The following is a 16708-nucleotide window of genomic DNA, read 5'->3' on the forward strand; positions in this document are numbered from 1 at the left end:
ATGAAAAGTTATAGGAAAATAGGTTTATGGTAGAGAGATAGCATTTAAACACTCAGGGACTTTGCCAATGTGTTTATGAAAAATGAAGAAACATCAAAGTCATTGATATTATCACACGATTGCTTAATGATGTTGAAATAAAGATTTGCAAAAGATCACCTGAGTCAAACTGCTACCTCCCACCAGGACCACGTTTATTCCATCCAGTCTAATTACTGTTGAGGCTCTACAGGGGAAGGGGGAGGTAACAGTTTTTTTACTATCCAGGTCTATAGTGAAGCAAAAATGAAGAGCTAACAGTTGTTTTTGTAACCGAGGCTGTATCAGTGGTGACTATGGGATAGGCCAGATCAACATTCAATCTCCAATAGAATGTTTTTCTTCCTGGCTCACCCATAGCATTGGAATTCAGGAACTAGACACCTGCTTCATGTTTAAATATGTTTGTATATGTAATTAATAGTGTTTAGGCTGATGAGAAGCTATCCTGGGAGTAGTTTCTGAAACTAGTACACAATCATTCTGGTACCTCCTTGCTTGATCTGCCTCTATAAATCATCTTGTTTAGTTTTTACTCTACAATGAAGTCGATGTTTACACATGTATGACACATGCTTGCTTGATTGGAGAAATGTTTTCCAAGTCAGAGGAAGGATTTTATTTTATCATGACAAGGAAATTTAGGATTTGTGGTTAAGCTCTCACTCTGCCACCTAATAGCTTTACCTCAGGAGGTTGTCACATTGCTGCCAGGGATGTGTCATCTCACTGCCATGGCTCTTGTGGTCTCATGATGGGATGGGGGTTGATGAAAACAAATGGCCTTTATTTGAATATGGGAAGATGGAGGGTCATAGTTGTATTAGTCAGGATTCTGCTGAAACAATTCTGTGTAGCAAATGACTCCAAAGCTTGATGATTTATAACGATAAGCATTTATTTCTAACAGGGATTTGAGGATTCACTGGAGTTCACTCAGTTCCAAGCTTCAACTTGGGTCCAGGTTTATTCCACCTTTCTCTTCATTGTGGGGCCAACAGTTACGTGGGTCATGGTCTTCTCATGGCTGATGGCAGAAGCACACGCAAAAAGGAGTGAATGGAGATACCTCTTAAGATCTCTGCTGGGAGCTGACACCCTTCACCTACATTCCTTTGGCCAAAGCAAATCATAAGGTCAAGATCAAAGTCAATGGGTCAAAGATGATTTTTCTCTCTGAGAAGCACTGTAAACTCACCTGGCAAAGGATATGTATGTGTAATTCTACTACAAGAAGAGAATTAAGAATTAGGAACACAAATCCTATGCACTACCCTATAGGCTACTAGGCTCAGTCTATAATTTTTAAATCCTCCAGCTCTAATTGGCATGTCTCCCTATTGTCCCCATCCATGGCGGTAAATACACACACTGTCAGTGAACTTTACCAGCCAAGTAGAGTTCCTGCTCATAAAGAAGGGGTTACTGGTTGTCTGAGATAAGGCACCTTGCTATTGGCCAGTCATCCTAAGACAAAGTTGAGTGGTCTAAATCAGACGAACATTTGTCAAGAGCTCACAGTCATCTTACTTGAGGATAGCAGAGAGGTGTCTGCAGGAGTTGGAGACATTTAATCACCCTACTGCATTTCCCAATGACTCCATAACTGTCTTTACATTATCCAGTAAGATGGACTTCTTAACTCTTCTCTCAAGTTCCCATCTGATTCTATCTAAAGATTTTCATATAAGATATTCAATACAAAATTGTAGAAGTTTCTCAGAGCAGCTGGCCCAGAAGATCTGGAAGTGTTGTTCAGTGCCAGAAATGCAAATTATCATACATCATTAGAAATCAGGAGTTTCATCTCTCACTCAAAATTGATTGAGACTTCATGAAACCTGATCTCTTTTCTTACCTGCATATAAATCTAAGTCAGGAAAATCACCAAGCTACCTTTCTCAGAAATGGCCAGACCCCTGGGGGATATACTCTTCACTGTTTCCATTTTGACCCTGAGCATTATGAGTTACAATGGAAATGTTAGTGACTCAGAACTCTAGCTGTGGACTCTACAAGGGCCTCATCTCTGAATTTTTTTGCATATGTAATCCGCCAAGACATATGCCCATGATGTAAACTTCCTTGGTTTGGGTTTATAAATTCGTTGTTTGTGGCAAACCAAGACCTGCAGAGAAATCACTCTGTCATTAACAACTCAGTTTACTTAATAAGCCATTAGTGAAATAAATGATGGGAGAGAAGTTCAACTTGTATCTGTTTTCCAAACCTCAATCCAAAAATACAACTCCTTTCAGATGACAGGGTCTCCCTTCAATGGACAGTCATGTACCAAAACTGTGAGAAACCATCGTGGACTGATTCCAGGCTGAATCACAGCCATGACTTCATACAGCTGTCTCATTGTCAGACCAGACCACTTCTGTCAGATGAACTTGCTGACCAGAGAGGGAGAGAAAAGATCCTACAAACAAGCTGATGGCTGTGAGCCAATGTGACCATGTCTCAATAGTGACACAGGCTTAGAGCTACTCCTGGAAAACAGGCTGTCTCTAAAGAATGTGTAAATAAGTTCAAGCGTGAAATAAGACTTATTCAGAGATGTGGTTCTGTTTATGTGATTGCTTTAATTACTACCCTGTTTGGAAGCCATTATAGTATATTGTTGATGAAAATTGATTTTTCAAATGTTGTGAACTTACTGGAAAATAACTTTCCCTTTCAGGAGGAAATGGAGAATATAAAAAGGAAATATGGAACAAAAGTTGGTCTTTGCCCCAAAGATGAATTTTAACATTTAATAATATAACAAGCATAGACGGATGGCCATCATATCATTTTACCAAAATTTCCTAGGAGAATTATTCCCACTGTTAAGAGATTCATTCATTCACATTTTAGAATTTTAACTATGTAAAACTCTCAGTATTTTAAATTTTATATAAATTTATGGGAATAATATTCATTATAGGCAAAGAATGGCCAAAAAAAGTTTCTTTCCTTGATCATATCATACTAGCGATCCTGTATTAAATATCTACTTCTATGCAACAAATTACTTTCAAACTTAGTTTCTTAAAACAACGTTTCCATGTAATTTACGTATTTATTTATTTATTTTTAAAGATTTATTTATTTATTTATACAAACACTGGGTATAGTCAGAAGCGTGGGAGGGTGAGAGAATTCACCAGAGCCAGAGGGGAGAGCAGAGCAGGCAGACTGACGAAGTACACTGCTGAGGGGAGTAGCCGGTGGCAGGAGAGGTCTGCACACTGTGTGGGACCCTCGCAGGTGGCCGGGGTTAGAACCGGCGCTGCAGAGGCTGTGGGCAGCTTCGCAGCTCAGCGCTCAACTGCTGCGCCACCAGGGAGGCCCCACCATGTAATTTATTTTAAACACATTTATTATCTCACAATCTCTGTAGGCCAGGAATCTGGACATGGGTTAGCTGGATCCATTGTCTCAGGCACTCTCAAAAGACAGTAATCTAGGTCTTGGCCAGATCTGTGCTTTCATTTGAAGGCTCGATAGGGAAAAATCTGCTTCCAAGTTTACTGATCTGGTTTTTGTGGAAGTCAGATCCTCACAGGTTATTGGACTAAGAGTCTCATGAGTTGTTAGCTGGAGGCCTCCCTCAGCTTCCTGTCAAAAGGGCTTCTCCAGGGGCTCCCCTGGTGGCAAAGTGCTCAGGCTGCCAGCGAGGGTCCCACATGGCACGCAGACCACTGCTGCTGCCCGCTGCTTCCCTCAGCAGTGTACTTCGTCAGTCTGCCTGTTCTGCTCCCCGCTCTGGCTCTGGTGAATTCTTTCACCCTCCCGTGCTTCTGACTGTACCCAGTGCTTGTATAAATAAATAAATCTTTAAAAAAAAAGGGGGGCTTCTCCAGAGGGCAGCTTACAGCATGACTCCCTCCCTCCCTCCGTCCCTCCCTCCCTCCCTTCCTTCCTTAGCAAGGTTTCCAAGAGAAAGAGTATGTAAAAGATCACAGTCACCAAAGAAGTTAGTCTTTCTATAGCTGAATCTCAGAAGTGATATATCATTAACTTTGCTATATTTTATTCATTAAAAGCAAGTCACAAGTTTTAGTCCCCACTCTTGGGTATGAATACTAGCAGACAAAGAACACTAGAGGGCTATTAAAGGCTGCCCAACAGATCTTTTAGCCATTTGATAAAATATGGCTAAAGGTAAAGGAAAAACATATTTAGATAAAGATGCTAGAACTTGAGGCACTTAAAGTATGTTGTCCCTATTGAACTAGACAATTTATAAAGCTCTAACTATTCTAACAATTATATATTTTTTAAATCAAGTTTTAAAATTCATTTTCAAAATGGCCTTTAATACCTGTGGCACATTCTGTACAGCTCCCCAACTTTGCCCCAGCCTAATAGTGTGGACACTCTTATTTTTCTTTGCAAATAGATTTGAATAATACAAAGAGTTAAGAGTACTCAGATAAATAAGATAGTGATCAAGGTCAGCAATGCTGCTTCGCATGTTTGCTTTTACAAATATAAAATAAAAAGACATATTTCCATGTGTGGCTCGAAAATTGGTCCAGAAGGTAGTACCTGAAAAGGATTGTTTTGCTTTAACCTTCATTTGGATGTTTAAAATTTGGTAGTCATCTCTAGATTTGCAATCTGCATCATACGTAACTATGGTTTATATGTTTACACATTTCAGTCTGTGTCTGATATTCCTGGGTAAATAGAAAACATAGACCATATTGGGACATGTTAGGAAAAAAAGGAACGCTAAGGAGAGACCAAGAGTTCCCCAAGTGGGATCCAGAGTTCACCCCCACCCAGTGGACAGAGAGGATGCTTTTATAGCAATACACACTGGGATTACCCCTGTATTGTCCAAGGCCCTCTTAGAGTTTGTGGTTAGTGAGTCAATATGAGACTGACATGTCACACCCGCACTTGAGACTTCTAGGATTCCATTCTGGGAAGCAGCATGGGAGAGAGTCCCTTGTCTCTCATGACTCAACTCCTCCCTTCCTTCCTATTTTCTACCCACCAGCACCCATTCATTGTTTCCCTTACTACACAATCTTTTTCATCCATTTCAGATTTTCTATTGCATTCAAAGATGTTCTTCCAATGATTTCCTCTGTTTGCTCTTGCAGGCCCTTATTGTCCCATCTGCATCCTTCTCTGTGCCCTGAGGCTTATCTCTATGGTGCTGCACCAGCTGGGCTCACAGGACCCTTGGCTTGTGGCTGGGTTGGGCCAATGCAAGGCACTAATATGAAGTCATATGGTTGGAGGAGACTAGTCAGGAAATGTAATCCACCCCGCCCTATCTCCCTGCCAAGCCACAATTTCCTTCATCAATTTCATAGTATTGATCAGATAGTTCCACTCTCACAGGTACAACTCTCTGGGTTGAGGAGCAACATCCTCCCCTTGCCCCTTTAACTCTGAGTGGAAATGGCTTCCTAGTTTTGTTAGTAGATGGGGTGCATCACCAGCCTTTTTGGTTCTCTTAACTCTGTTTTCTTCAGTCACCCCTGGAATGTGCCATCTGTTTCCTGCAGGACCCTGATAAAGACATTGACTAGCAAACTATTTATTTTAAAATTTTGCGAATTTCTTATTCATTAGAGATATGCTTAACTGTTTGTATCTTCTCACCTACATTAAGCCAAGAGCATCTGTGCTGAATTGGTACCCTGCCAGCCAAAAGCAAAATTGCATCATGAGATAGAAGGAGCAAAATGGTTACTTTTGTGTTTCAAGGGGAGAAAATGATGTGGCCCTGTCCCTGAGATGGCGTCCCCAGGAGGGAGAAGAGGCCGTATTTGTACTTTTGTAGTGGGTGGATGCCTGAACTCCATCTGGCTGGGAGATTATGCTCTCCTAATGGGTCACAGTGGCATGGGGCCAGCAAGATTTCAGGGTAACAGAGCCAGCAACAGCAGGCAGATGGAGGAGACTGAGGCCCTTAGGAGGATTGGGGGAGTCACAGAGGGATGGAAGTCACAGAGCAGCAGGCTGACTGATACCAGGAATGCCCTTCAGGTGTCCAAGAAGACAAGCGCTAAACAACTGGTAGGGAGTGGGGGGCTGTTGACACAAATAGATGATGCTGGGTCCCTTGCCATTCTGGCTCTTCAGTCAATTTAAATTTAATTCGGAGAAAGTTGATGTGATGGAACTGGATTCCTCAGGGTTGTGAAGTAAATTTTGGAGACTATAATGACTATTTGTTCTAATTATGAAGATGCTTATGGTTTTATTTAAAAATCTCTTTCATGTGAAATAAGATTCTTTAAATACATAGACAATCACCAGAAATCTCTCGAAGTCACAGCCTAGTCAAGAATGGGAATGTAAATATTATAAAGCTCAGTTGAGATCAATGATCTAATCAGGCCCAGCCATGGGTGGTTAATGGAAAAAGACAAGTTCAATTCCTGGAGATCAGTTATTGCCATGACTTGTGGGTGTAAAACATGGAATTGTGAGGTAGAGAATTTGAAAGGATAGTTAATTGTAGAGAAAGGAAGGAAGGGAGGGGGGGGAGAGAGGGGAAGAGGGAGGGTGGTAGGGAGGGAGGTTGTTGAAAAAAATACAAAATATTTTGCGTAATTAGGTCATACACCAAAAAATCTGTCTAGAAACATGGCCACACCCTCTCCCTGTGCATCATAGCAAAAGAATAAGTACTTGAACATTTGGTATGATGACCTTACTCTCACTACTTCCCTCATCCCACAATCACTTCTAGAAAGTCTTGAAACATGCATTTTTTTCTTTATTTCCATGCCACAAATTAGAACTTCCCAAATGGACACAGAATGAAACTTTAAATGTGATATTACTATATACTAAGTACTATGCATACATTATTCCCCTGGATCCTTGTAGCAATTATTAGCAATAGATATTATGGGCTCAAGTTTAAAAGTAAAGAAACAGAAAAGTATAAATAATATCATGAAATCCTCAATGCCTCTTGACCACAAAGCATGATTTTGGGGTTTGAGTCCAAGTTTGTACTTTTCAACTACTCTATACTTCTTTTAAATTGGTACTGGGGCAGGGAAGTTCAGGGATGGGGAAGCAAATCAAGTCATTGATATTTCTAGCAAGTTAATTTATATAAACTTTTAAATATTGACTTTTTAAAAAAATCCTATGATTTTTCTTCATTGATATATGAACATCAACTCTCTTAGCTTTTAAAGTGGTTTGTTGACCACAGACACACCAAAAAAGTTAATTAGGGGTAAAAACAGCATATTTGGGGGCAAGAAGTCTTGTCCCACCTGGTTAGTTAGGAAATGCAAGCACCTCTCTCTGTTTTACCCTTCATTCCTTGATTGGAAGGGAAAAATCAGCTTATATTTGAATTCATTTTGAATAGTGGTTTTAGTCCCTGTGCATCCAGGATTTAGCATCTAAATCTGCAGAAATAAAATGACTTAGATAGTCATGTAATTCTCCAGAACATTTGGTATGAATTCCAGGACAAAAAGTTCCTCTTCCTGCTGAAAAAAAAAAAATATATGGGTAAATTTGAAGATGTTAATTTGCATTGAATGTGAAAAACAAACTCCCAGCATGCAGCGAGTTGGACTGAATTTTCTCCAGAGTCTCTCAGATGGAGTTAATCCCATTCTAACGTGCTCCACTCACTATGTCAATATGATCTATCTTCGCTGCCTTTCTTCCCAGGGACACAGAGAGACACCATCCACAGGACACAAGGGAATTTGCCCAGTTTGCTCTGGGCATATAAATCTACCAGATCAATAGAAGAGAGGAGAAAAGGGAGGTCAAATGACTGAAAATGACAAATCGTCATATGCTTAATGTAGATGACCTCTGGTCTATTACTTATATCCTATAAGATCATAGACCCTAACTTTTGCCATGGAAACTGGGTCAGTCTGGCAAGGTATATTTTGAATATACTATTCATCTCTAATAATATTCTGAGCAGGTTGCTGATATCTGTGAAGGAAGACTCTGCTTCTGAAAGTGAAATGTTAGTTTCTTCTGAGTCACTTCAAGCATACATCAGCCACGGCTTAGTTATTCTTGTAAATCAAATTACAGGTGTGAAAATAAAGCTGTGGGAGTCTAGGTGTGTGTTAATAAGCATTAATATCTGAGGAAAACAGTGTCAGTTTATTTTTTAACATATGTTTGACTTTAAAAGTTGTGAATGTGGGAAAACTCACAGGATGCTGGCATGTGTGAAGGTGGCAAGATTTGCACTCAAAGGAAGACCACGTGATGAAACCAGGGGCATCCTATTGTTCATCTCTATTCTACTTCCAGCTAAAGAGAAGTTGCTTGTGGGTGATGTAGAAGATCAAGAAAAGTATCTTTGTTTCTAAGTGAAAAGCAGAATTAGACCTGTATTACAGATATATATTTCCAGTAGAATGGTCTCCAGAACCAGTGTGCAGCAGTGTGCTGACAAATATCTAACAACCAGATCTCCAAGAAAATAAAAAAAAACTCATTAGCAGAGGCTGCCAACTTCCATAGCATAAAAATTACCATAGTCAATATGAAGCTACAAAGATGACCTCAGTCAATGCAGAGCTGAAAAAATATGAAGCTAACTCCAAGGACCAGAGTGTGACCCTTTCCTCCTCCGAATGTTGCATTGAATGGGGCTCTGCTCAGTTAGATGAAATGGACCAGTTTCTATTTCAGAAGGAAAGTGCCAGGCCAGTTCCCTGGGCATGTTGTTCACACTGATTCCTCTACCTCAAACACTTTCCTTTACCCATTGTCATCCCTGCTTGTCTCTCAGATCAGTGCGGAAGCCTTCTCTGGCTGCCAACCCCAAATCTTAGTGAGGTCTCCTTCCTACAAGTCTGGGATTGCTACCCAGACAACATTCTGGTTTAAGAATCTGTTTACTGATCTGGGAACTCCTTGAGAGCAGGTTCTGATCCCCTTCAACCTTCTACAGCTGGAGTTTAGCATACGCTAGGGAGCTTAACAAATGCTTATTCATTGATAGAAACAGGGAGGGCGGGGTTGAGGGAGGGACTGACCTTGGATCACCATCCTCCAACTGCTCCAAGGAACACAACTAAGCAGTTGGTAGAGTCACAAAACTCTCTTGTGGTTTGCATTTCCATAAGGGCTGTATAATGGGACTTTGGACCAAAATCCCTGGTTTGAACTCAGTGCCTTCATTTACAAGCCCTGTAGCTTTGGTCCCAACTCTGCCTTTACTTTGAGCTTAATTCCCTCTTCTGCACAGTGGGGAGCAGGAGAGCCTGTAGCTCACAGAGTGATTGCGAGAGAGGAGGAAGCGATGTGTTCAGCACTTAGCTAAACATTGGCTCATAATCAGAGTCTAATAAAAGGTAGCTAGTACTAATAAATTGTTCTCTGTATTTGCTGACAGTTGATTTGTTCAACCAGAAATAAACAAGTCCTCCCCAACCCGTAAATACTTGACTTAAAAATGACATGTACATAAGAATACCCAGTGACTGTTCCTTACCTTTCCTTTGCCTGCCCAGCCCTGGGACTGCTCTGGTTAGTATCTGTGGTGACAGACACCAGAGCCACCATCTCCTTCCTTTTCTTTTTAGGTTATGTACATTTTTCTTCTGCATTGGGTAACCTTGCTTTCCTCTTTCTTCTCTTTGCCTTCTCTCTCTCTTTTTAAAGATTTATTTTATTATGCATACAAGAACTGGGGCACAGGCCAGAGGTGTGGGGGTGTGTGTGAGAGGATTCACCAGAGACAGAGTGGGGAGCAGAACAGGTGGAGTTGACTGAAATACACTGCTGAAGAGAGCAGCAGGCGAGTCAGGAGAGGTCTGCTGTACCATGTGGGTATCTCCCCGGCTGGGGATCGAACTTGTGCTGCAGTGGCTGTGGACAGCCTCATAGGTTGTGTCCCAACCCCTTGTGCCACCAGGGAGGCCTCTTTGCCTTGTCTCTTTGTTACTTCATCTCCTCTTTACTTATTCTCCCATCCCTTTCCTACTTTTTTCTCCTTCCCCTATTTGTGAGCTCCAAACACCCACACTGGTTCACACCAGTTATACACAGAGAGGACAGAGACAGAAAGTGAAATTCAGCAAAATAGAAAATCATTATAATTAACCTCTAGAGCACCCTTTACGTTTTCAAATGCTTCTAAACATGCTTTTATCTCAAAGCTCAGCATTCTCAATCATTAAAAGTAAACACATTTCAAAATATTTTACTTAATCACTCATTTTGCAAAAGCTTTGTTTCCAACTAAATATACATTATTTGTACTAATAATATTCCAACTAAAATTTTCTACCAAAAATATACAGATATGATTAAAACTAAAGTGTGTATTATTGCTAGTGCTTTTTTTTTGGCAGGGACGGGGAGGGAGAGCAGGAGTATAAACCAAGACTGGATTCTCAACACAACAACAACATTGCTTTTATAGGAGACTATTACACAACCTGTTTATAAATTAGAACTCCTTTTCTATGTTATTGATCAAGTAGTTTCAATTATGGGCTTCTTTTGTCCCTTGCTGCGTTTTCAGGCAAGGAGAGACTACCCCAAACACCAACAAATACGTACTCTTGGTAAAGCCCTTTTAAGGGGCTAGTGCTTTTCTAGAAAGAGACACTCTCGTGCTTCTGTAAGCTGCTCTGTTCAGAATGTGTGGGGACTGAGTACAGCAGGGTCCAGCAGGATGTGTGTTTTGCTAAATATCAGCATGTTGATCCTAGACACAAAGATTATCTGTTTTGCTAAAAAAAAAAAAAAAACCCAAAAAACATATTTCTGAGCTTTTGCAGAATTGGATGCCAACCAGCATGGGTATTCTACACCAGTTCACATGAACACTGTTGAACTAAATCTTCCTGCCTTTAGAAGTCCAAACTGAGTCCATTTATATCTTACCCAGCAACCTTTAAACTTGTTTTATTTTTTTAAAGGTTTATATTATTTATGCATACAAGAACTGGGGTACAGCCCAGAGGTGTGGGGGGAGATTGACTGAAATACACTGCGGAGAGGAGCAGCGGGTAAGTCAGGAGAGGTCTGCTGCACCCTGTGGGTTGCTCCCTGGCCTGCCTGGGATCGAATTCGTGCTGCAGTGGCTGCCAATAGCTTGATAGTGCTGTCTTTAACACCTACGCCACCAGGGAAGCCGTAAACTTGTTTTAAAAACTCCTCCTAGTGCAGGAATTAGCTCTTTGAGAATCCAAATACATAATTACCACATAAATGCTATATCATGATACGAAATGAGGACATATTGGTAGACTGGCAAGTAAACCTTTGTCAGGAGTGGACTCCTGGGTGTCATTCCTAATGGCAGTAGCCTGGGGAGAAAGCATTTCCTTAGACTGGAAGTCAGCCCTGACAGCTTGAAAGCTAATGTCCTAGGTAGGTAGAGGAATCTGGTAGGTGTGATCAAGTTATCTTGAAAATCCCTGGCTTGTGGGCAGGGCCACTGAATATAACTGGACATGACATTTACTTCACAGAGTACCTGGTTGGAGGACTAAATAGAGGGTGAAATCCAGGCAGTCCTCCGCTCCCGAATACGAGAGGCTGTAGAGCTGCATCCACACGCAGCAGGCCCTTTTGTTAAATTCACGTGAAGAGGCTTCTAGGCTAGCCAAGGCCCAGGGTGGTGGACTTCTTGAGACACCAGTCACATGGCAACAGAGGCAGAGATGGAAAAAAAACTTGATCATCTGAACCTTGGTACATAAATCTCACAACATAGGAAAGGGGATATGAACTAAAAGCCCAAACCAGGGTCAGAAAGACCGCTAGTTTTTGAAACTTGTACAACTGTCTGTGTTTATTTCCTTTTATTTTTCCTTAGAATTATATAAGACTTTGACAAACGTTCCAGTCTGTCTTCGCTGTGTTTAGTGGAACCATGGGAAAGGTTTTGTTTGATGTTTGGATCACATTGTTAGGGAGTCATCTGCCTCCAGGGCCCAGACATGTGGTAATAGAAGAAATTTGAACTGCCCACCTTCATCCCCCCACCGCCTCCCAAGGGGCCTTAGAGAGTTCAGCCTACTTGGGAACACTTCGGTTGTATTTTCTTTTTTAATTATGGGACGATAGTAGAATTTCTTCATGTCTTTTTTTTTGTAATTTTGTGTGTGGGGGTGGGTGGGTAAGAACAACAGGGTGTAGGCCAGAGGCCAGGGGGAGAGGATTCAGCAGAGATAGAGTAGGGAGAAGAACTGACAGATCTACTGAAATGCACTGCTGAGGGAAGCAGCGGGTGAGACAGGAGAGGTCTGCTGCACCATGTCATTAGCTTCCTAGCGGGAGATGAACTTCGTACTGTAGAGGTGGTAGTGCTGAGACTTAACCCCTAGGCTACAAAGGAGGCCCTCTTCATGCCTTTTTTTTTTTTTTATAAGGGAGTTACTGTTGACCTTTTTGCCATCTCCATAGTTGATTCTCTTTGGGGAACGATGGCAATTATCCAGAAAGAGAGTAATAAAATATTATGTCCTATTTTTTGTGAGAATCTTCAAGGAATTCCATAATACTATAAATTTAATCTCAGCCTCTCAAAAGGAGAGTCAGCAAGCATTTCAGCAGAAAGCCATATGTTTGGGTGCCTTCTCCACATAAAGTTGTGAAAAGATTTTGCCCTTTCTAGCCTTGTTGAGGCTTCCGGCAGGGCCTGGAATGGGTTGGCAGACAAATGTACAGAGTCAACCGTTGATCCTTACAGCCCTCAGAGTGAAAACTTGTCCTTTTTTTTCCTTTCCCATTAGGACTGGATAGCTCTGGGTTATCCTAGGATGGCAACTAAGAATATTCAGGAATTTCAGAGATAAGGTTGGATTGCCTGTCTTTTCAAAAACACATTCTATGACCTATGTACAAATACCTTGGATTCCATAACAACTGCCCTTAACTCAGTGCATTTGCTCTAAGGCAAACCTTAGGGCATTTGCTCAAAGAGCAACATCTTGCACTTTACTGGACAGACATTTAATATGTACCTTCATGGCCTGGGGAAATTCCAGCACCCCAGTACCACCACTTTCCATTGATTCTCCCTTTTAAAAATTTTTAAAAATTAAAACAATTTTTAAATTACAGTGAAACACTCATAACAAAATTTACTATTTCGATAATTTTTAAGTGTAAAGTTCAGCGGCATTAAGTGAATTCACATTACTGTACAGTCAACACCATTATCCATTTCTAGAACACTTTTCATCTTCCCAAACTGAAACTCTTTACCCAATAATCAACAATTTCCCATTACTCCCTCCTCCCAGATTCTGGAACACACCGTTCTGCTTTGTGTCTCCATGAATTGGGCTAGGTACTTCATATAAGTAGATGTATATAGTATTTGTCCTTTCGCGTCTGATTTGTTCCTCTTAGCATAATGTCCTTAAGGTTGATCCATGAGGTGGGATGTCTCATAATTTCATTTTTATGGCTGAATAGTATTCCATATACATATGTATATTTGTACATATATATATATACATATATATATCATATTACATTTTGTTTATCCAGTCATATGTCTTTGGTCACTTAGATCCTTCTACCTTTTGGATATTATGAATAATGCTGCTATAAACATGGGTGTACAAATATTTCTTCAAGACTCTGTCTTCAATTCTTTTGGGATTGTTATATCATATGAAAATCTATTTTTCATCTTTTGAGGTGCCATACTTGTTTCCATTGTGGCTGAACAATATGACATTCCATTAAGAACCATGCATCTTCTGGTACCCTCTAGGAGTTTATTTCCACTCATGAAGATGGAAATTGCCATCTTCATCATTTGCAATAGTCTTTCCCTCTCCTCTCATCCTCCAGCAGCACATTTAGGTATAAAAGATTCTTCTAAGTAGCCACAGTAACAGTTTTGTTTCTGGAATTGGGGAAAAAAATTGAAGTTTCCATAGTGGTATAAGTGAACCTATGTTCTCTTAGCTGCATTTCACTAAAACTTTTCACTCAAATCTTACTAATAATTTCTTGGCTTTTATATTAGTTTACACTTTCAAAGTTTCCTTTCATCTCAAGATCACAAAGACTTACCCACTGAGTAACTGTGATAGCTATCATTGTATGATATTAGAGGAACTAGGGAGCAGAACCTTTAGTGATTTGCCCAGAATGACCCCAAGGAAGTGGTGGTTGAGCCAAGAAGGACAGCCAAGAGGTTGTGGTCCTCTGTCTTAATCTCTTAACTGCACTTGTTCTAAGGAGCACACTGGTGTATCCAGGGAGGCCATGAGTTCCAGAGGCTGCCCTCTGTGGGAACAACAGGTTGTTGCGACAGAAACTTTGTTGCTACTTTGCAGCAAGCTATGAGGGACACAGCAGTCATGGAGCAGGTTTACAAGGCAAGACTGTGTTACTTGAGCAAAAGTTCTTGTGCATGTATTGAAAGTACACAGGCCAGTAAATGCTCATCATGCGACAATGGTATGAGGAATACGGTCAGGAGCGTGGGATAAGAATGGGGTAAAATGTTTTATGAGGGACAGAGAAGGGGACATTGTGATCATCCGTCAAGAGACATTTGTGTCAGCAAAATATTTGATGTTATCACAGGCAGAGTTATCCCAAGACCACCATGGAGATAGTCTGGTAATCAGGTCAACAGTGGCCTAGGCGTCCCCAGCCCACCTGGTGATACGAGCTATACTTTGTAGGTAGTGAAGGAATGTTCCGCTGTGATTTGTAGATAGCAAATAGGTCACAGTTGCCCAGGAGTGGCCAGCTAGTAGCCCACTCATAGGAACCTACAACAGGTGAGCTAGATCCAGCAGATGAAAAGAGCAGAATTTCATACCACACCTACCTTGCCAAGAATAGGAGAGTCTGACCTGGGACAATGGAAAACAGCTCAAGAAAGCTGTTTTTCTAGTGGGAGGAAAAGGGAAGAAGTAACTCTCTTGAGGCAATGATAAGCAAATAAGAAAGAAGCCAACTTCAGTTTGGCAAAAAGATGTTCCCTAAATCTGCTTCCTCAGTTAAAATTGCATGTCTGAAGGTTCAGAGAATCCTATCAACCAGTGGAAAGTTATGGGTGCATCTTGGCTTATGGAAGCATTCCAGTCTAGTAAAAGGAAACATAGGAGATATGGATCAGCAAGGCAGCCAAACATCTTCAGGGCCCAGTGAGCATGGACCCTGGTTCTAATAAAAGACTCTTCATCCTGTTTTTTGAGAGGGTATACACAACTCCCTAAGGGATTCTGTCAAATTCCTTTGACTTGCCTACAACATCCCTATATGCAAGTGTTTCTCATTGTCTAGATTATGTAACAAGGGGAAAAAAATCTGTGCCCAACTATATTAACATTTGCTTATTTTCTGTGACGTGATAGCTATTGTGTATGATTTACAGTTATGCAGAGAAGCAAACACTCCTTTCTCACAGAAACACTGCATAAATAAAGCTGCTAATCTTCCAAACAAACATGTTGTTCCTTCTATTGTATGTCTCTGGAAGATGTTCGACCCGTTTGGGGTCATGCGGACTCTGTAAAAGCTACAAACCAGTTAGACTTTGTCCTTTCAGCCGAAGTTAGAGACTGAGGAAAACAGATGGGCTCTTCTGTATTTTTCTTGTATATTTCCTCCACATGCAAACAAGAGAATATCTTCAGTGATTCATTTCTATGAGTACTGGGTGAAATGAGTCGATTTCTGGCACACTAATTGCCCATAAGAGACAAACTTCAATGAAAGAACCTCCTATGTTTTAAGATATATTAAGAGAAGTTTTTCTAACCACTAGTCAAGCCTGAACAGTCAGTCCTAGGGCACTGGGGATGATGGTCTGGGGTCCCTCATGCTAGAGTGACTCAGGAGGCATGAGAGAGCAGCAGAAGGAGATGGTTCTATCAGTCAGTGCTAAAAATAGCTGGAGACACAGGCAACTGAGCCTTTGCCCCATGACTCACGGCCAAGGCCAGGTGGGTGGTACTGCCCCTTCTCTTCACACATCCCTCCAAGCTACATGCCGTTTTGTGCTTTTAATCTACTTCAAGGCTGTCTGAGGTTTATTTTAACCTCATTTTAACTTAATAAAAATGCTGTGGTTGGAAGATAGGAAAAGAAGGGAGGAAAGAGTGTATGTTTTGTCCAAGGCTTAAACATCCTGCTTCTGAGTCACCATTATTATTTTTTTGTTTTGGTCATATTCTATCAAAGGTTGCAAATTACGTCCTACAAGACTATCCAAGGGGCTTCAAATCTTACTTTCTGTGAAAATTTCACACTGGCAGTTACCTGAGTAACCAAAAAAGTAGGAAATTTAGAGTAGTAAAATGATTAAATTAGACCGTCTCTCTATACAAAAGCCTTTAGGAAAACATGCAGGCATAAGAATGATGATGGTCTTGTCCTAAGTCCAGAATTTGTCGCAATCCTGCCATGCATTATTAATTTCTTCCCAGCTTGGGGTAAATCAGGCTTTTTATATTTATTATTTATTTTTTATCGAAGCCAAAAGAACAAAGAAACATGCACTCAGTTCAACGTACAGGATTATGCAAGTGCTGATATGTCACTAAGTGTACCCAAGCCGCTCCCTTTTCCCTTGTTTTAAGGACGTTCCCTAACTTTGTGGTGATTGCATTTTATATATACTCCCCATGTTAAAAAAAAAAAAAAAAGAAAGCAATTGTTTGCTCCAAATTGCTTTTATACCTTCTCCTCTTCCAAAGAAAGCATTTTTGCATCTCTG

Source organism: Talpa europaea, assembly GCF_964194135.1.
Source record: "Talpa europaea genome assembly, chromosome: X".
Classification (NCBI taxonomy): Eukaryota; Metazoa; Chordata; class Mammalia; order Eulipotyphla; family Talpidae; genus Talpa; species Talpa europaea.